Source organism: Trachemys scripta, chromosome 4 (genome assembly GCF_013100865.1).
Source record: "Trachemys scripta elegans isolate TJP31775 chromosome 4, CAS_Tse_1.0, whole genome shotgun sequence".
In the NCBI taxonomy this organism is placed as follows: domain Eukaryota; kingdom Metazoa; phylum Chordata; order Testudines; family Emydidae; genus Trachemys; species Trachemys scripta.
The window spans coordinates 60,710,110-60,730,714 of record NC_048301.1 but is presented as its reverse complement, the minus strand read 5'-3'; the positions used below and the strand labels follow the sequence as shown (position 1 = coordinate 60,730,714).

General features: G+C 42.9%; 1 long non-coding RNA gene across 2 annotated transcripts; it reads right to left on the bottom strand.

Moving 5' to 3' along the window:
• Positions 1 to 3,463: 3,463 nt before the first annotated feature.
• Positions 3,464 to 16,970, bottom strand: LOC117876760. 2 transcript variants are annotated; one of them, XR_004645539.1, is made up of 3 exons: positions 16,850 to 16,970; positions 6,770 to 6,867; positions 3,464 to 5,080 (listed from the first exon to the last, which is right to left on the bottom strand). It is a non-coding gene; the product is annotated as an uncharacterized LOC117876760 (long non-coding RNA). The 2 variants fall into 2 exon arrangements; XR_004645538.1 differs by having other exon boundaries at positions 16,760 to 16,968.
• Positions 16,971 to 20,605: the final 3,635 nt, after the last annotated feature.

Here is a 20,605-nt window from a genome sequence, read left to right as displayed (position 1 = left end):
TATTTGGTTATTACCACTTATTCTACTGTACAATCTTGGTAATGCAAGTTAGTTACTATTACATGCAAAACAGTTATTGCTACTAAAATTCTAGTTTTATTAAATCTTTTTATGGCTTTGTTTGCATCAGGGATATTTCCCCCTACATACTGTGCTATTTTGCATTCCAGTTTCAGAGGTATTTTTTATCAATTGATTCCCCCAAGCACTAAACTACTTGATTCAATGGTATAGCTACTTTTGTTCAGAACTGAACTAGCTTTGAGCACAGTTCCCCAGAGCTCTACTGTAAACAGCCCACCTGCCCAATATACATGGAGAGACGGAATATGCAGAGACTCTGTTTTTTATTACATAATTAACTCTGCAAGAATCACTGGTTTTGTATCTCAATACATTTTGCCCATTTAATTAATCTACATCAACTCAGAAACCCAAGCTACCCATTTTTCCTAGGTGGCCATTTACAGGCAGGTCTCAAGAAAAGATGCAGTATCCTCTCTTAGCTGACAGCAGCCTGTTATTTTTAAAACAGAGGTGGGTGAAAAACAATAGTGACAGAAATTAAAAAGCTATTCCAGGAAATCGGATAGATATGATACAGATTGTTGCAAACCTGGGTTGGGAGTCATTTCCATCTCTTGCTTCAGTAGCCTAAACTGCCTGTTTGAGAAAGTGATAAATAAAGTTAAGATTTTGTCACAGTTATTTTTAGTAAAAGTCAGGGACAGGTCACGGGCAATAAAAAAAAATTCAGGGAAGCCCATGATCGGTCTCTGACTTTTACTGAAATAATGGGGATGGGGGAACTGACCAGGAGACGACTGAAGCCCAAGTCCTGCAGTTGGAGGAGGGGGGAGCTCCAGCACCCACTGCGGTTGACAGCTTCAAGGCCCCTGCAGCTGCTGATGGCTCCAGTGCCAGTGACCGAGAGCTCTGGGGTCCCCACTGTCCACAGCGGCTGACAGCTACAGGTCCCCTCTGCTCTCAATGGCTCAGAGCTCCAAGGCCAGTGGCTCAGAGATACGGGACCCCCACTGCCTGCAGTGGCTGACGGCAGTGGGGCCCCTGCACTCGCAGCGGCTCAGAGCCCCCGCCAGCTGACAGCTCTGGACCCACCACCCCAGGCATAGGGCTGAAGCTGAAGGGAAAATGTCACAGAGGTCTCTGAAAGTCACAGAATCTATGACTTCCACGACAAAAATCTTATCCTTAGTGATAAACCATTTGGATTTCACCTAGCTCAGCTTTCCATTCTCAGAAAGTAGAGGGAGAGGCGTTGTGTGTGTGTGTGTGTGTGTTGGGGGGGGGGGGGGAGAGGAGGGAGGAGAGAGAGAGAGAAAATTGCCACGCAGTTAAAAAAGAAATCAGATAGCTGGGAAAAGTATTGGAAGGGTCAATCTATAATTTAGGATTCTAAGTGTACAAAACTGACAAAAAACTTAGACAGCAATTTGAATGTAATGATTTAACTAGTCTTACTAATTAAGATTAACATTAGGATCATATTTTTTAAACAGAGTTATTTCTGCAAAATGTTACTCTGCTCAATAGTTAACAGAGCTCATTAATTATACCCATATGAGAAGGCAGCAGAGTTGCCTATAAAACATGTACAGTGGCTCTTCAGCTTCTGTATGATGGAAGGGATGGGTAGTAATGAAGCGGTCTACATGAAGATAGAATCTGCAAGAACAGTTTAGGGTGTTTCATTAACACTAAAAGGAAACAAATGCCACTGTCAATTTGGTGTGTGTCCTGGATTTGTCTTGCAGTTCACCTTATATGGACGAAGAGATGATTAGTCTGGATGCTCACAGTCTACTGTTTAGCCTAGATAGACTTTACCAAAAACAATACAAAAAAGTCAGCTATTATTCCACAAAGCCCATCAATTTAATAAATTCTGGTTCCAAAGATAACCTTGTCACTACGACTGCCTAAGAAGGATACTGCATCTTTAGACCACGTTCATAACATCTGTTACTGTCTGCTTTCTACTGTTAGTTACATTATTGTTTATTATTGTCATTAATAATTTGCCACTCTGAAATTGTAAAAATACTACTAGGCTCATGCACTGATCCTAACATGGCACTACAGTTTGCTACGAAGCACTAATGCTTATGGAACTATACACATCTCAAAATGGAAGACATTGGTGATTTTGTTGTTTTCAAACAACTTGTAACATCATTTTGTCCACAAGTATTAAAATATATATATGTATATATATATCTATTGCACATGCCCCTTATTTATTTGTTTAACCTTTCATACGGGAAGATTTCCAACCAACATGGAGAAACAGAAGCGGAGCAAAGAGTAAAGTCTAAAGGCTGAGGCAGTATTGCCTGGCACAGCAGTTTCATAAAGAAGCTGGCAGGAAGCATACTGCAGTGGGGTCTTTTGGGCATGCACAACTGCATCCTGTGACAGCCACAGAACATTAGCCCTATTATAATTTTATCTTAAAATTTAATCAAGTGGTTACATGTTAGGGGGCAGGCAGGGAAAGTCAACATTTGTTTCCGTTTCTTGTTATCAGGCAGAGCTTGGAGACAATTATTCCTATCATGTGGCAAAGTGGGCTAAAGTGTATCCACCTTCTCCAGAATCCATTCTCTGCCTTTTACAATATATGGAAAACAATATCAAATTTTCTATCAAGCTGTGCTAGAAACAGCTGCAAGTGGTTAAGTCAGAAGGACGACAAATAGGGGTCAGGAAGGTGAAAAGAAGAATCACCAGGCTTAAGACGACATATTTGCCATAATGGATGCCTTCTAATCACATTTAAACCTGTGACATTGACAGCAGATATTTTCCTCACTAACGGTCTGAGCCTGCCTCTACTTAAATAAATTCAAAAATCACATTGACTTCAGTAAGAGGCCCTAAAAGGGAACGTATTTTTCCAGTTGTCTTTAACACTCAAAAATCCGAATTCTGTTTGGCAAGGGACTGCATTATATTGAAAGGAAATCAGCCCAACTGCCTACCCATGACGAATATAATCATTTCTCCAAGTGAACAGATAAACACAGCTGACTGTGCTGTATTGGTGCTTTTTATATTCTGATGCCATTACATCTTGTGTTATTTTCAGCATAAAATGTACAGCTCAACATTCCCTACCCAATGAGACTGATTTTCTCTCCAAGAGAGCACAAAACAGGAAAAGATGTAATTAAACCTTATTGTCACATCACAAGTTCACTGTGGCTCTTCACAACTTTATTCCCAGGAGGGAAGAGCAGGACCAAAGCCAGTGCATGGGTTTGTTCAACTCCAGAATTTGTTCTCCTTCAACTTCCACTATGATAGATTACACAGATATAAGAAAAAGTTTCTTTAGAGATTCTCTCTTCCCCATCCTTATATAACCCCTTCCCTTCTCTACCAGTCTTAAAATGTTGCTCTTGCTACTTGTCACCAGGAGCTAAGTAGAATTTCGTGGTTTTTTTTTTTTTTAAAGCCATTTTTAGGCTGCCTGGCTCTCTCCAGTGGTTTTCTAAAAGAAAACAAAAAATAATTTAAACAGAGCCTATACCCCTTTTTTGATCCAGATTTGAAATTGTATTATTTTAAATCAGCAAATCACATTTGCTAAATTCACATTAACACAAGCTTGGAATAAGGTGCACTATGAAGAGGTCCAGGTTCAAGTGGAAGAAAACACAAACCAATTATGGCCTTTCCACCAAGAAACCTCATTGACCATACAGACTACCACTGCAGAGAGCAACTAAACAACATAAAGCTTCCATCTAAAATGGAAGGAAAACATCCCGTATAAGTCACAAGTGATGGAGACAAAAACTGGTGTAAACACGTAAGAACCATGATCTCCTCCTTAGTTTGGGATGGAGATACAGGGGGAGCCAGAAAAAGAGCACACTTCCTTCAGCATTTCTGCTTTCTCTGAACTTGTTTCTCTATCAGACCTCCCATCTACACCCTGGAAGAGTACTCATCCCAGTTCTCCAGTAGCCAAAGGAGAGTTAAAAACCAACTCCATCAGCAGTATGAAGTTATAAACTGCACTCAGGACGCTGAGAGGATGAGTTGGAACATTATACTTGTAGCCTCTCCCATCCCACCAGAGGCCAGTTCCTTTATTAAAAAGAAGAAGTTCTGTCCCATCTCTTGGATCACAGAGTTTTTTTGTTCCTTTTGCTGCTAAAGCTGCTGGAGAAGACTGGAGATACAATGTAAACCCAACACTATAGGATTAACTTTAGCACTAGGAGGTTCTCAAAGATTCACCTTCTTAGGGAAGGGGTTTGCTATAAAAAGAGACAGTGCAGAGCAACTTCTTTTCCTGGTGAAAGCTCTTCACATTCACTAGTTATGTGGATTTACACATGCAAATGCTTTTGATCACAGAATGTGATGATTCATTCATCCGTGATGGACAAGGTAATTCTGTATTTGTTTCTGTGCATTAGCTGCTTCACGAGGTGACATTGAGACATTTATCTACAAAGTCAGTTCTTTGTTCTGGATTAGGACATCCTCGTTATGGGGATTTTTCAGGATTGTGGGGTTTTTTTTTTTTTTTTAAGTTTGTTCCTCGTTTCAGGGTGGAAATGTATTCTTGCTGCAACCTTTCACACATGTTGAAATAGCTTGGCACAGCATCACATGCAGATGCATTATCCATTTACTTGGACACAGTTGGAGAAGAAGTTACCCTCCTAAGATACAGAAAGGAGACTGGTTTCTGTGTGAGCATGCTTGTAAAAATCTTCTCTAGGGTGCAAAAACAGAGCTCAAAAACTCTGAAGACATCACTTCAGGGACATATCAAACATTGATTTCAGTTGCTCGCTTGTAAGAGTTGGTAAAATGCTTGCTGTGTGCTCCTATGGGGGAAGCCAGCTGCTGCAGGCTCCATACTTCAAATGTTGGTTTAAGAAGTTGAAACAAAAAGAGAAGAATATTTCCTCATTACACGCCATGAAGGTAAGGAAAAGACTTTTCTTCACCAGTAGTGGAGCATCCACCATTCACTGTCTATGATCAGTTTCTAAGCAAAAGGAACAGAGTAACTTCTTCTGGGATGCCAGGAACAGGCCTGAAAACACAAAAGGAAAAACAGAAGGAATAACTGAGAGAACAGAATGAAATTAACTCAAAATTAAAATGCTCAAAAGTTCACTTCTTCAAAATCTGATTTCAATTTATACAAGATCAGGACGTTGCACAAACGGCAACGATAGCTAGCCTTGAAGTTCTTAAGAGTTCTAACTTTAGAAGTCTCTAGGCTGGTTAAGTAAACACTACAGATACACCTCTACCCCGATATAACGTGACCCGATATAACACGAATTTGGATACAACATGGTAAAGCAGTGCTCCAGGGGGGCGGGGCTCTGCACTCCGGTGGATCAAAGCAAATTCGATATAACGCGGTTTCACCTATAATGCGGTAAGATTTTTTGGCTCCTGAGGACAGCGTTATATCGCGGTAGAGGTGTATACTGAACTAAAAACTTACTTGCTCACACAGAAGCAACAAATATCACACTGTTGGGAATGTGGTAGGTAGCTACGTTGTTTCTTAATTGTGACACAGAAATATACTGTAGCAAGGGAAGTGTGGTGTCAGGAAAAGAATACACATATTGCACCTTGATTGTGTATTTGGCCACAAGTTCAAAATGAACAGGTACCATAAACCAGGAGCTAATTAACCACAATCTACAAGTCTATGAATACCACAAGTGAAGAAAGGTGTTCATAGTGGCTGTAAGATCACACAAGTTAGGTACTTTTCCTGCTCCCACTTGCTTTTCTTCATTCACTCAAGAGTGAGAATCCCAGTGCGACTACACCTATGCTCCTGCACCAGTAGAACTTCCTTGACATCACTGATCATAGTGGCAGTTTGAAATGAAGTTTTTGTTTTAAACTAATGATGCCAGTGTTGCTGGCAAGATGAAATGGTGTAGGGTCACAACCATGTTGCTACCAAGAGATCATTTTTCTCTTCTATAGCAGGAAGCCCATCAATCACCCTCTCTATGCTGCAATGTGGGAAAGGGGGAAGATTTCATATACACACCAGTTTTTATTCTTCCTCCATTATCCTCTTCCCCCCCTTTATCTGTTTTTTCCTTGCCTATGTCTCCCTCCCTGCTCTATATCACTTTCATTCCTTGCTTGGCAGGTAGCTGAAATTAATCTTCTCGTTAATATTTTAGGGTCCCATATTGAAAGAGTGGGTGGATATTAGGTGGATAAGAAAAACACAACTATTGTACACATCTCTCTAACTTTCTCACCAAGGAGCTCAAAGCACTTCACAAATATTAATGAATTTCACATCATCATACCCATATAAGTAGGAAGGTCTTATTATTCTCATTATACAGATGAGATAACTGTGGCAGAGAGGATGAGTGACTTGCTTAATGTCACACCAGAAGTCGGTGGTGACCTGGAAACAGAATCCAGTGTTTCCTGACCCCCTGTTCTATGCCTTAACCGCAAAAACATCTTTCCTCATTGCAAGAGACAAAAATGAAATCAAAGCCCTGGAATTTGTTAGTCAAAATGTCAAATACTAAACATCAGCATAAAAGAGAATGCAAATAGCATTTATTCTTGCTGGAATAAATTATTAAATCAGGCTCAGTTATCAGGAGCAGCCCAAGCAGACATAGTCCAGTACCCCTATAGCATCCCAAGGAAAGCCAAATTCCCCTGGGACTGACTTAAAAAAAAAAAAATCAGAAACCAAAAAGAAACAGTTTATACTTACCCTTAACCTCATGGCCACATATGCCATCATTTTCCACCAAGAGCCCTTCCTTTTCAGTTTGCTGATTGGCACTCAAAATGGAATACAAGTGAACCTGACTGGCACAACAAGGTGGATAATAAATAAATAAATAAAACAAAAGAGCAAAGCAAGAACAAAATTTCTGTCATCCTGACATTTTGCAAGGTACAAACAACACTAGGAAAAGAGCAACAGTGGTATCTTTCAGGGATTAGTTAAGCAAGAATCATGATGTTACTCCATAAGTTATTATACAGATGAATTAGTCTTTCCTTCCCCCCGATAGGAAAAAAGGCCTACTGAGCCACCCTAGAAATAGCTCATACATCCCAACAAAGACCTCATTCTAAATAGTAGCAAAATGCCATTGGTTTTAAAGTTTAGTTTTCAATGGATTAAATGGGAGCAAATCAACTTTCCCCTTCACTTCTGGGGAGAAGAGCACCTACCCAAGACACTTCCAAAACGTTTTTGTTCAGAAACCATTCTGTACCCTGAGGTAAGAATATGCATGTTATTCAATAGATCAGTTGGTGAAATCTTTCATGTCAGTCAGTTTGTGCAACACTTACTCCTGGGGGAATTCTGCGCTACTGCGCAAGCACATATTTAATGAGCCCAGCAGATTTATAATTTTTCACACAGAAAAAAGCTGCTGCCAAAATGTTGCTGCAGCTTTGCCTTTTGCCCACCAGAGGGCGCTGTGGCGATAGAACAAAGTTGCAGCTCCCTGCAGGGAGGGAAGAGACAACTGCTTTCGCAACCCGTGTCAGGCCAGGTCAAGAGATGAGCTGTGGGGTGCTGGGTGGGTGAAGGGGGTCAGACAGGGGCTCATAAGAGCTAGTGGGGGAGGACAGAACCTCTGGGGGAGGGAGGTGCAGAGACACATGGGGATGGGGAAGGGGCAGAGCTACACAAGGACAGGGGAATGGCTGGGTGAGGGAACAGCTCTGCACGTGGGGACGGGGCACATGTGCCTGACTGAATGGGAGAGGCTAGGGTCAGCCAGGATCTGCAAGGGGAAGCTCCCCAACAATCCTTCCCTGCCCCTCCACCCCCCCAAAAAAACTGTTCCATACTTTTCCACCCATATGCAACAGCTCTCCAAGTTCACACCTAGACTCTTTCCCAGCAATTTATTTCCCTCTCCCTCAGCTCCTCCGTTACCCCTGACTCCCCCAAGCCTTTGCTCTGCTTCTGAGGGATGTGGGAAATACGGTTCTGTATTGTTGTTTAAATGAATTATTACTCAGAGTTATTATTGATATGCCTAGTAAGGAATCTATTTGTCAAAAAACATTTCCTGAATCTTTTTTGTTGTCTGTATTGTTACAGACATACTTGCTGATAGGTATTTTGAAATGATCAAAAATAATTGAAACTTGGTGTGATTATATTGTGTTATTTTGACAAATAAAATATGCAGACTTTTGCAGAATTTTAAAATATTGTGCGCAGAAATTTTAATTTTTGGCACAGAATTCCACGAGGAGTAAACACTGTACTCCTCACCCTCCTAAAATTTATATACCCATAACTCATGTAAATCCATGCACAGAAGAGCTCACCTAGAGAACTAGATATACAATACATTACTGCCCACATTGCTTTTAATTGTATTTGTTCTGTAAGAATTTTTTTTTTATGGTGATAATTGCTCAACACACTGGGACTGAGATTTTCCTACAGACATATGTCCAACTCTATTTCCTTAGAAACTGGGGTGAATGGAATTATTGCAGATTGATAAAACAAATACATCTTTAATGCCTGTCTGAAGAGTTGTAGGGGGAAAGAATAATATCAGGCCTCAAGAATGTGATGCTGACAACCCAACTGGTAGAATGATGGATCACCTGTAAGCAGGGTTGCTTCATTACACTGAGCTTACACAATTAAAACACACTCCCAACAGACACATGAAAGCATTCTGATCCTTTTTATTCTCCTCCTCCTGTACTGCAGAACATTTTCACAGGCAGAGAAGAGCCAGAACCTTTAGCCAAGATGCAATCCACTGATCTATTATGATTTCTAGCTCTATTTTCTCAAGCTAGTCCTTACATTTTCACATTGTAAAGGTCAGAATTTGACAATCTCAAATCAAACTACAATAACTAAATACACAATAGATAATTTGAGAGCATGTGAACACAACATTAAATCCTTCATTGAAGGATTCATTTGATAAAGAATAGTGATCCCAAGCTCTCAGAAGCCTATGCATCATGACCAAAGAGGAGACAATTTCCAAGAGATGTTAGAATGAGCAAAGTAAGACCCGAGACTACAAGTGAGTGAACTACATATTAAAATAAGTCACATTTTAAATATTTCATCTGCTGCTGCCTTTTCATAATTACATCATGCAAATGAGTGCCTCAACTAGTAATGTACCTCAATTTGCTAGGGGCAAAATTTTCAGACATATTCACTAACTTCATATTCAATTTTTAGGGTGCTCAGCTTGACATCCTTTCTACCTGATTTTCAGAGGTGATGTGGAACCATTCATCAAACTAACATCAATGGAAACTGCAGGTGCTCTGAACTTTTGAAAATCAGGCACAAGTGAATGAAGTTTATTTAAAATTAGTGAACACTTCTTTAAAAAGTTGCTACTTACAAAAAGAGGATTGTTTGGTCATAAGATTAGTAATTTACAGGTATGTTGCATAGGATTTAATTTTAGTTGATAACTGTCAGTAAACATCCATTTTAGCTGACACTGAAATCAATGGAAAAAACAAGTCCTCTGCACCCCTGGTGTCACAGGAGTAAGAGGTGCAGATGAATCCCTGTGCTGCCTCAAGGACTGTGACACCTGATCCTTGCAGGCATAAGGTGTGGGGGGAAGTTGCGGACCTGGAGGGGCAGAGCAGAGACCCCTGGCTAGGACTACAAGAAGAAGGACTCACCTAGCTGAGGGTGAGGTCACAAGGTGCTGAATGGCTCCTGCGGCAGTGGAGGGAGCCCTCTGCCCCGCTGCTAAAGACCCACTCTCTCACTCACCATCAGGGAATGCCAGGGGTCTCTGCTCTGCCCTGACCAGACCACAGCCTTCCCCACAATTTGCACCTGCAGGGATTGGCAGCTCCCCTGTGGCAGAAGTGTGGCCATGACATGAAAGGTGCAGACGGCTCCCTACATGGCTGCAGAGATGTGGTGTCCAATCCCTGTAGGCACAAGGTGCAGGACAGGCTATGGTCATCCTAGCCCAGCGGATCAGAAACCACCCAGCCAGGGGTGCAAGGAGAAGGACGCGCTTCCAGCTGCAGAGGAGGCCATCCTGCTGCTGAACAGTTCCAGCCCAGGATGGCTTCCACACATTGGCCAGTGAGGTAGGGAGGGAGTGAGTGGGGCCAGTGACACCCAATCCCTGCAGGCACAAAGTGCACGGAAGGCTTTGGGTCCTGGCCCAGCGGCGCAGAGATCTCCAGCCAGGACTGCAAGGAGGAGGAGGACGAATTGTCCCCAATGACAGAAGAGCCCACCCCACTGCTGAATGTCTCCATCCCCGGGGCAGGAGCCATTTCAGCAACAGGGTGATCTCAACCATGGCTAGGGACTCATGGTCCTCCACAGGGGGGGTTCTGCTCCGCCCAGCCAGGATGCCAGCCTCCCCCACGCCTTCTGCCAAAGGGACTGGGTGTCACCAGCCCCACAGCCATGCACAGACCACTCCGCAGCTGCATTGTCATGACCGCACTCCCTCACTCACGTGCCAGGAAGGTGGGAGCCATCTCTGGTCAGGACTGTTCAGCAACAGGGTGACCTTCCTCACAGCAGGGGAGGAGCGGGGGGAGGGGGGGGCCTGGCTTGTCCTCCTTGCCGCTCCGAACTGGGAGTCTCTGCTCCACAGGCCAGGACCACAGCCTCCCCCGCACCTTGCACCCTGGTGTCTTGGATCCCTCAGCCACTCAGGGAGGGGCCTGTAGTCCTGCTGTTAGCACTGCCCTAATCCTAACCCCAGCCTCACCCGCCACAACTGTAAAAATAAAAATAAAAATACTTAAAAATGGGGGCGGGGGAGGAGGTTAAATTGATAAAAACTGTCAAAATTGTAAACTAAGCACATCTTTTTTCTAAGACAATCAGATTTTCCAGCTGCCAGCACTGAACACCTTAAGGTGGTTTCTAACATACCCCAATTTGCATGCAAGTTCTCTCACTCTCTCCTCCATACAGCATAATTAAAAATTAAAGTTAGCCAGCACATACGGAAGCATGAGGCAGAATAAGATACAGCTCACCTTTAAACTTAAAGACTTATTTTGTTGCCAGTAAACAAAGCAGTTACAACTTGAAAGCTCTGTATGGAACACATATAATAGTAAGGTGTCCTTTTTATAATTACTTTTCTGTTAATTATGGAGGGGTCAGTAGCAACTCCAAAGTTAAGATTAAGTAGCAATCACAACACAAAGCAGAACTAAAATTCCTCTGTTTTATACTTTTCATGAGTGAATATAGTCTATACATTTGGAACAATAACTCACAAGACAACTGAATTGTCTATGTAAGTTTTGCAGTAAAAACATTTACTAACTGTTGCTATGGAAATATTTTTAAAGTGTCCTCTTTATGGAATGTCAATCTGTTTCCCCATATATTTCTTTGGTTCCCTCTGCTAAACCACCCTATTCCCCCACCAATTCTAAAAGTCACACTCACACAGGTAGCATCTTGGACATAAGCCACTGTTGAAATTTCAAAATTAAAACACACATGAAGAGTTAGAGCTTATTTACATGGGGAAATTTACCAGCATAATTATACTGGTATAACTCTTCATATGGACACTCTTATTAAGGTAAAACAGTGCACTTTTCCAGTTAATTTATGTTACTTTGGAAATGGTATAAGCTAAACTGGAAAAAGGTACTCATACTAGAACAAGACTGTCCACACAAGCAGTTATACCAGTATACAGTGGTATAATTATGTCAGTGAATTTCCCTGTGTAGACAAGCTCTTAGTCTCCTAATTCAAGACAATTTAATTAAGTTTTGTCCAGATTAGCCAACAGAACTGTTCAGATCCACCAGGTACTTGTTTTTCCAATACCACCTGCCTGACCAGCTGTGCTTTGCCAAGCAGGGCAGCAAGGGCTGATATCTGTGGAAGAGAATGGGATTGGAATGGCTGGGGGTGTGGGAAAAGTAGTAACATAGGTTTGTGAGTGCACACAAAGGCATAGTGATTGAAGGTCATGTGTGATGGATGTAGGCAAGGAAGTGTGGAGAATGCAAAAAGTCAAGATTACAAGAGACTGCTAACTACGGATTTCCTGTTTTTCATGGTTGCACTGGTGGCATGGTCACATGAGCAAGTTAAACCAGAGCTGGCATGGTATTTATGAGAGGTGGTTTTTACCACCATGGGAAAAAGCAGTTAGTCTCAGTTTAAGGCATTTTCTATTTCTATTTTCTGTTTCTTCAATGCACACCTCATTTCAATTAGTTTTAGATACATAAGGCAGTAGATTTGTAATTAATTTAGGGTAATACAAATAAAGTAAAACTGCAGTGGGCATAATACAAATATATATAATTATAATACTAAATATCAGAATGTTTGTATACAATTTAGTTTGTTATTTTCTCAAGGAAGTTATACATTATCACATATTTCAGTTTTCAATATTATATAAACAAAAGTAAAAAACATTTGATTATCTGAAAATGACAATAATGCAGAGTTGCACGCTTGAAGCATTAAGCGATCAGAAGCACACAAAGTTGCAGACTACCAGTCTAGATCCATTTGGTCAGGCACCATTCTGTAGCAGAAGACTAACTTTGATGTAGTGGACAGACCAAGCCTATTCCTCCGTTTTTAATGGATGTAGCCATAGTTTCAAAAGATTCATTCTGTGTTTGCTGAACTTGCTGGACACCAGTACAATTATTTTTCCAGTTCAAACCAAGTTTAAGACAGTATTTACCAGCACCTTGTCCTAAACTAGTTTTTCCAGGAAATTGCCAAACGGAGTTTAACTGCTTTTTAACCATGTTTTTGATTTGAGGGAATATACATGAGAGATACACTACCTGCTAGGCTCTAATGGTTTCATAAGCAATGGTCCCCAGAGTTAATTTTTCCTTCAGATCCTCCTTTTCTATCACAAGAATTGATTTAAAATGCAGTTTTGGTCAGAAAACTGAGCAACTAAAAATGGCAGCTTCTTGATTGATCTGCTTTTTGCATTGCTTCTAGTATTTTCTTCTGTATTCTTTGATAAAAAGATTTTGCTTGTGTTCTCCAGCAGCATAAGTTGGATTCCATTCTGCCTTGTGCATCAGCAACAAAAAAGTCAACAAACTTCCAACTACAGATTTATTTATTTTTACTGGCAATTAGGTAAGAAGGAGTATCTTGATTTTCACATCAGTGCGGAATGGAAACAGATATGGAATCACATAGTAAGGGGAAAGTTCCTGTAAAAAACACCATCTGAACTAGGATTCCATTTTTTCGCTGAAGAAGTTAATGGCATCTCAAGCACTTGAAGCCTGGCCACAAAATGCTCCAATAGGAGCTTACAATCAGTACAGAAATGAATGTCCTTCACTCTCCTGCCATTGTATTCTAGAGAGAAGTTTTAAAAAGAAGCCAGAACACCATTCTATGCAATAATGGGGAAAAATAAAACAGAAGCAAGGTCAGAAAAAAAGTTTTAGAGAACGTCCCTTTCTTTTATTTTTCCTTCTCAAAGACTATGTTGACCTATGAAGGTAGAGGGCTGGACATAGATAATCTCCTGAGCTCCTCAAACAAATCCTCCAGACGGAAAGGAATGTAGAAATTGCTCAACAGCAACTCTTCAGATTCAGGCAGCATTTTTAGCCCCAGCTGGCCAGGGGAGTTTAGAACACAGACAGTCAGGTCCTTGGTCCCCCCAACGCCTCGCCCATGGGAACAAGATTATTAGGTTTTATTTTCTGCAGCTCTTGGGGAGCCAATGCAGCTAAATATAACCATTAATCCATGTTCAATGTACCTACTGCTATCATGGGTTGAATGGAAGTGGTGAGTGCACGCATGTGAAGGAGAAGGGAGTTACTTGGTTTATTATTATTCTGTTAATTCTAGTCAGAAGCATTACCATATTTATTCTAGAATATCCAAGCAACATATCCACTTCTTGCAGAATTGAAGAGAACAGAATCTAAGCTTTAATTTGAAAAAGAATGATTCTCTCAGTTTGTATTAGGAAGATTTACTTACAAGAAATCTATGTGAGTGCAGTCTTCCTGAATATGCACACAACCTAAAACAATAGTTAACTCAAACTTAAATACAGTATAATTTAATTATGGACATGGATAACTATTTCACTTCTAGTTATTTTATTAGTAACATGCATCTAATTTCAAACTCAGATGTCCAAAACTCCAAATGTCCTCTACCTACCAAGACTTCCACCTTCCTCCTGACATGTACAATGTAGTTATGTATTTTCAACATCAAATTCTACAGCAAACTGAAAATTTAATGACAGCATTACCAAATTAAACAACACTAAGAATTCTATACTTATTGTATTAATCATTTACAGATTTAACTAAGTAAAAATTGTGGAAGTTCTTTCGCTGGAGGTTTTCAAAAGGAGACTGGATACCCATCTGTCATGGATGGGTTACACAACAAATCCTGCATCTTGGCAGAGGGTTAGACTAGATCAGGGGTTATCACAACATTTTTGGGGACCTCAAGAGTGTGGCCACCAACTCTTGCTGGTGGCTGCTCTGACAATTTTTCCTAAAATACTTAATTAACTTTAGGAAAAACAAATAAATATGCACATACACACGTCCAAATCGTAATTTATTTACGTAGGGTTTTTTTTTTTTTTTTGCAGATTCAACAATAAAAATTAGGTCCAGTAAAGAATAGAGTCAACTGTACATTAATAAAATAAAAACTCAAATAAGGAGTCAGATTACAATCATTACAATCAAATAAGGTGCTTTTCATGTTCTTGTCTTTTGTTATTATTTCTTTTGCTTTTTTTTGGTTGCTTTTTTTTTTTTTTTTTTTTTAAAAGACTTGCTAGCTAGTAAGTCTGCCCCTGTGAAAAGTGATATTTGTATGGTTGTTAATATCACCTTTCACAGCTCTCAACAAGCTACCAAGTCTGCTGTGGAAAGTGATATTAGCAACCATACAAATATCGATTTTCACAGCAAAGTCTTCTTAGACCTGGCAAGCCAAGGAACAAACTAAACTCTGGATGGGGAGGTAGGTAGGAGGCAGCAGGGGCCGGGGTGATGGGCAGTGGTGGTGAGCCTGGGGCTGGTGCCCACTGTCATGTGGCTAGGGTCAAAGCCTGGAGCCTCATGGCTGTAGCCCAAAGCCCTGCAGCTAGGGCCTGGAGCCTGCAGACTATCACCCCCAGGCTGAAGCCCAAAGCCTGAGCACCAATGCCCCCAAGGAACTCACACTGGTTGCCTGCTCCTCTGGCATCTGTGGCTCCAGAGGGGGACAGGGCCCAATGCCTGCTGGCAGCCTTGGGGGAGGGGCCACTGTGTGGCCCCTTCCCCAGTCACCACCACCCAGGAGGCTGTGGCAGCAAGAAAAAGCCCTTGCTTGCCACGTTTGAGACATGCTAGACTAGATGACCTCGTGGTCCCTTCTAACCCTATGATTCTATGAAAAACGTTCTTTTATCACATCAGAGCAAAGGCCTAGGTGCATAATTTAGTAAGTACATTGACCTTGGCAACAAGTTACAAATCTGGAAAAGGGGAAGCCTGTTTTTAAATAATATTGTATTAGGTGAATTTTCTCATTGTTTTTAGAATACTTTCCTGCTTGCTGTCTTCAATAATCATTTGGAAACTTGAAACTGAAATCAATTTTCTTGTTAACATTTCCCTCTCTCCAGGGTGCATAAAATCTCCTTTACCGCTGTAGGATTGCTTGTGAATCCTGACTTTGAATTTTTAAGCATCTGAAATCCATTCCCTTGTGTGCACCCCTCACACAATGCAACACACTCACAAAAAAATAAAGAAAAAATAGATCAAGTCATCAATTTAACAGAGTTCCGCTAAGATCCAGACTTCATGAATCTTTTAATAGTGTAATTTTCAGTCCTCTCTCTATTTTTGTAATCTGAAATAGTCAGCACTCTTTTCACCAGTTGAATAGACTAAATTCAAATTATGGGTTTTGATTTTTCTGTCACATGCACATCCACAGTTGCAGCTGTTCTCTGAACATAAATTATAGCTGATTTACTATGCAGGAAATATGTTCTTTTAACCATGTGCTGCAGCCTACTAAGAACTCTGTATCTAATGCATTACTCTGGGTTATCCATACTTCCAGCGTCTCTAAAGTTATTCAGATTTCTTCAGGGTGTATTCGAGCTCTCCTCATTCAGACAGACTTGAATTCAGCACCCTTTAAACCAGCACTCCTAACTATTTCTGCTATGGTTTTCTACGAACCCTTGAACTACAATTATATTAAAGTACAACAGTGACAAGCCCAAAGATAGACAGACGATATAAACCACAGCAGACGGGTAGCTTCTGGAGGAGCATTATCAACTTGAGTAAATTACCGTGTGTGTGTAACATTCAGATACGGGGAATCTAATTAAACACTCCCCCTGGAATGCTGAGGCTCCAGTTTTGGAGCATCGCTAATGCACACAGTCTGCCAGGCCCAACCCGATTCGGGGGGTTGAGGGAGTGGGGATGAGATGGTGAGGAGGGGGCACGCAGACACCCAGCCCAATCAGGGGAACACCGTACACACAAACACACACACGGCGAGGGAGGGAACTGGAGACAACGAAGACGTACGTGCCCCGGCCCAGCGCGCTCAGGGATTAAAGGTGGGGGGCAGGTACTTAACCTGAGCGAGTACCTGCCGGAATTGGAACACGGCCAGGCCCAGCCCAATCAGGGTGCAGGAAGGGGAGGCGGGTACACACACACATACATACATACATACCCGGGCCCAGCCCAAACAGGGAGCGGTGAGGTCCCGCCGCTAGCCAGGCTCAGTCTCGCTCCTCAAGCAGTCGTTCCCCGCTCCGTTTACCTGCCCCTGGCCGAGGCCGCCGGGCCTCGGCCCGCCCTCTCCCCTCAGCCTCCTCCTCTCACTCCGCCATCTTCCCCCGCTCACCTCGACCACCCGGTTGGGGGCTCAGGCGCCCGCCGCCTCTAGCCCCACCCACTCGAGAGCCAACCTATCGGGCACCGCGTCGTCATCCTTCCGCCTTCGACGAGCATTGGTCAGTGGACGCATCCGTCAGAGGTACTTGGCGCCCGCCTGCAAAACTCTCTCCTCTGATTGGTCAGAAGAGGAACAACCTTTGGCGAAAGTATTGGTTACCCCGTGGGATAAGACCCCCCCGCACTCATTCTCCCACCCCTCCCCCGCACCTATATTTAAAGGGGCCGTTTCGAATTAAACGTGTGTTCCTGTGACTGCGATTCCAGCTGGCTGGCGCGCGGGAAAGGCACCGGGGGCGGGGCGAGGCGGCACCGCTACTGGGGAGCGAGGTCATAGGAGCGGAGCCCAGTCCTTACCGGAGGCGTCGAAGGTTATGGCGCCCCCGTCACCCAAGGCTGTTTTACCGCGAAAGCCCCACGCTGCCTAGAGCACGTGGAGCCAGCCCCGGGGGACCTGAGCTGATCGCCCGCATGGGATTTGAGCGTGTTGTGCCAGGGAACGTGTAGTACCACTAGCAGCGCCTGCCCCGCCTTATCAGCTGGGACAGACATCCCGGAGCCGGCCTGGCAGCTAGGCCTGTATTCCCCTCAGTGATAATATGAGGGAGGGGTAAAATTATGCGCACTTGTGCCCCATTCCCTCCTTTTTAAAAAAAAGCTAAAGCTAAATCCTAGATTGGCGCTCTGGTAGTTTTTCCACAGGAACCCCCCTGGGTTGTTTTAGACCTTTACCCACTGTCTAAAATAGAGTTGTCCTGATTACTCTAGACAAAAAGTGTTAATTTTTCTAAGTATATCAAAAATAGGAAGCCTGCCAAACAATCAGTATGGCTACTGAACAATCAAGGGACTAAACAAGTACTCAAGGAAGATAATGAAATTGTGGGAAAGTTAAATTAATTCTTTCCTTTGGTCTTCACTGCAGAGGACCTAAGGGAGACTCCTATACCTGTCATTCTTTTTCAGTGACAAAGGTGAGGAACTGTCCCAGATTGAGGCATCAATGGAGGTGGTTTTAGAACAGACTGAAATTAAATAGTAATAAATCACCAGGACCAGAGTGCCTCTGAAGCATCTTCCACTGGCCATTATCAGAAGACACTGGGATAGATGGACAATTAGTCTGACCCAATATGGCTATTCTTATGAATCCACCATGGTCAGTGGTAGTTTGTTTCCATGGTTAAATTAACCTCATTGTTAAAAATGTGTGCTTACTTTCTGATTGGAATGCATCTGGTTTCAACTTCCAGCCATTGGTTCTTGTTATGCTCTTCTATATTAGATTAGAGCACTTTTAGAATGCTGTATTCTCTCCCCAGGAAGATATTTCTACACCAGTCAAACCATGCCACCCCTCAATCTTTTTTGATAAGATCATCAGAATGAGATGTCAGTCTCTCATTGTAAAGCATTTTCTCTAGCCCTCAAAATCATTTGAGTCTAATTTTTCCAACATCCTTTTTTAAAATGCAGACACCAGAACTATACATGCTATTCTAGTATCAGGATCAATGCCATAAACAGAAAATCTTCCTACTCACTACTTCCATTTATACATCCAAGAATTATTTTAACCTTTTGGACACAAAAAGCAGTAAGGGCTTATGGTGAGTTACTTGTCCACTAGGATTCAAATCCTTTTTAATCTCTGCTTTCCAAGATTCACTTCCCCCCTTCTATAGGTGTGGTCTGCATTCCTTGTTCCTAGGAATCCAATTTAGTATTTGGCAGTATTAAAATATATTATTTTAATAGGCCCAGGTTACTTAGCAATCCAGATAACTTGGTATGACTGCCCCATCCTCAACATTGTTTATCACTCATCTGCAAATGTAGTGATTTTATATTTACTTCCAAATCATTGATGAAAGTGTTCGTGCATCAGGCCTATTACTGATCCTGCATAACCCCACTAAAAACAGACCCATTTGAGGATTTGCCCTTGACAACTGGTAGTGTAGTGCTGTTTTTTAATCAGTGTGTCATCTGGTACTAAATAGGTCTAAGAATCTCAGAACATATCTACCCTGATATAACGTGACCCAATATAACATGAATTTGGATAGAACACAGTAAAGCAGCGCTGCGGGGGGGGGAAGACGACATGGCTGCACACTCTGGCGGATCAAAGCAAGTTTGATTAACGCGGTTTCACCTCTAACACAGGAAGATTGTTTGGCTCCCAAGGACAGCGTTATATCGGGGTAGAGGTATATATTGTATCTATGCAGTTATCACCTAAAATTGTCATTTCCTCACAGAATGAAACCAGGGTAGATGAGCTTTCCCTGTTCCCGCGCTCCAGCCGGGGAGCGGGGTTGGGGGCTTGCCCTGCTCCATGTGGCTCCCAGGAAGCAGCTGGCAAGACACCCCCTTCCCCCGGCTCCTACGTAATGCAGGTCTGTCGCATCTTACGTGCATTTAACATGTGCAAATTCAGCTTTACGCGGTCAGCAAAAACAAAACAAAAAGAAAAATAATTTAAATACTGTTCCTGCAGTGCTGGCACCCACCATTACATTCAGTGTAATTTTGACTATACGCAGTTTTCGCTTTATGTGCTGACCATGGAACGTAACCCCAGCGTAAAATAGACAGACCTGTACACGCAGGCGCAGCCACGCGGTTGTGTGCAGTGCCCCGCCTGCAGGCACTGCCCCTGCAGCTCCCATTGGCCATGGCTCCCAGCCAATGGGAGCTGCAGCAGTGGTGCCTGTGGATGTGGCAGCGTGCAGAACCACCTTGCCATGCCTCTCAGCCCGAGAGGGGACATGCTTCCGGAAGCTGCTTGCTAAGCACCGCCCGGAGCCTGCACCTGAGCCCTCCCCCTCTGCCACAACCCTGATCCTCCTCCCACCCTCCAAACCCCTCAATCCCAGCCCAGAGCCCTCTCTTGTACCTCAAGTCCCTCACCTCCCCCCATGCCCCATCAGCCTGTCCCATCCCTGATCCCCCTTCCCACTCTCCAAACCCACTGGTCCCAGCCCGGAGCACTTTCCTGCACCCCCAGCCCCAGCTGAGCCCCCCTCCAGCACCCCAAACCCCACATCCCAGAGCCCTCACACCCCATGCCCCAACCCAGAGCCCCCTCCCACACCCTGAACTCATTTGTGGTCCCAGCCCAGAGCCTGTACCCCCAGCCGGAGCTCTCACCCCTACCCCCAATTTCGTGAGCATTTATGGCCCGCCATACAATTTCCATACCTCAATGTGGCCCTCAGGCCAAAAAGTTTGCCCATCCCTGAACTAGTGGGATGGTGACAGGAAGAAAGAAAGGATAGTTTAGAACAGTGGAGAGATGATTATAAAGCAGTAGGCTCAAGTTACTTACAGACTCATGGGTAAGTACACCTCTACCTTGATATAACTGTCCTCGGGAGCCAAAAAAAAAAAATCTTCCTGTGTTATAGGTGAAACCGCGTTATATTGAACTTGTTTTGATCCGCCGGAGTGTGCAGCCCCACCCCCCCAGAGCGCTGCTTTACCACCTTATATCAGAATTTGTGTTATATCGGGTCGCATTATATTGGGGTAGAGATGTACTGCAAGTCTTCCCTTTAACAGATGCCCTATTATGGAGCTGAGGCTTAGAATAACATTTCTCTCAGTTTGAACTTCC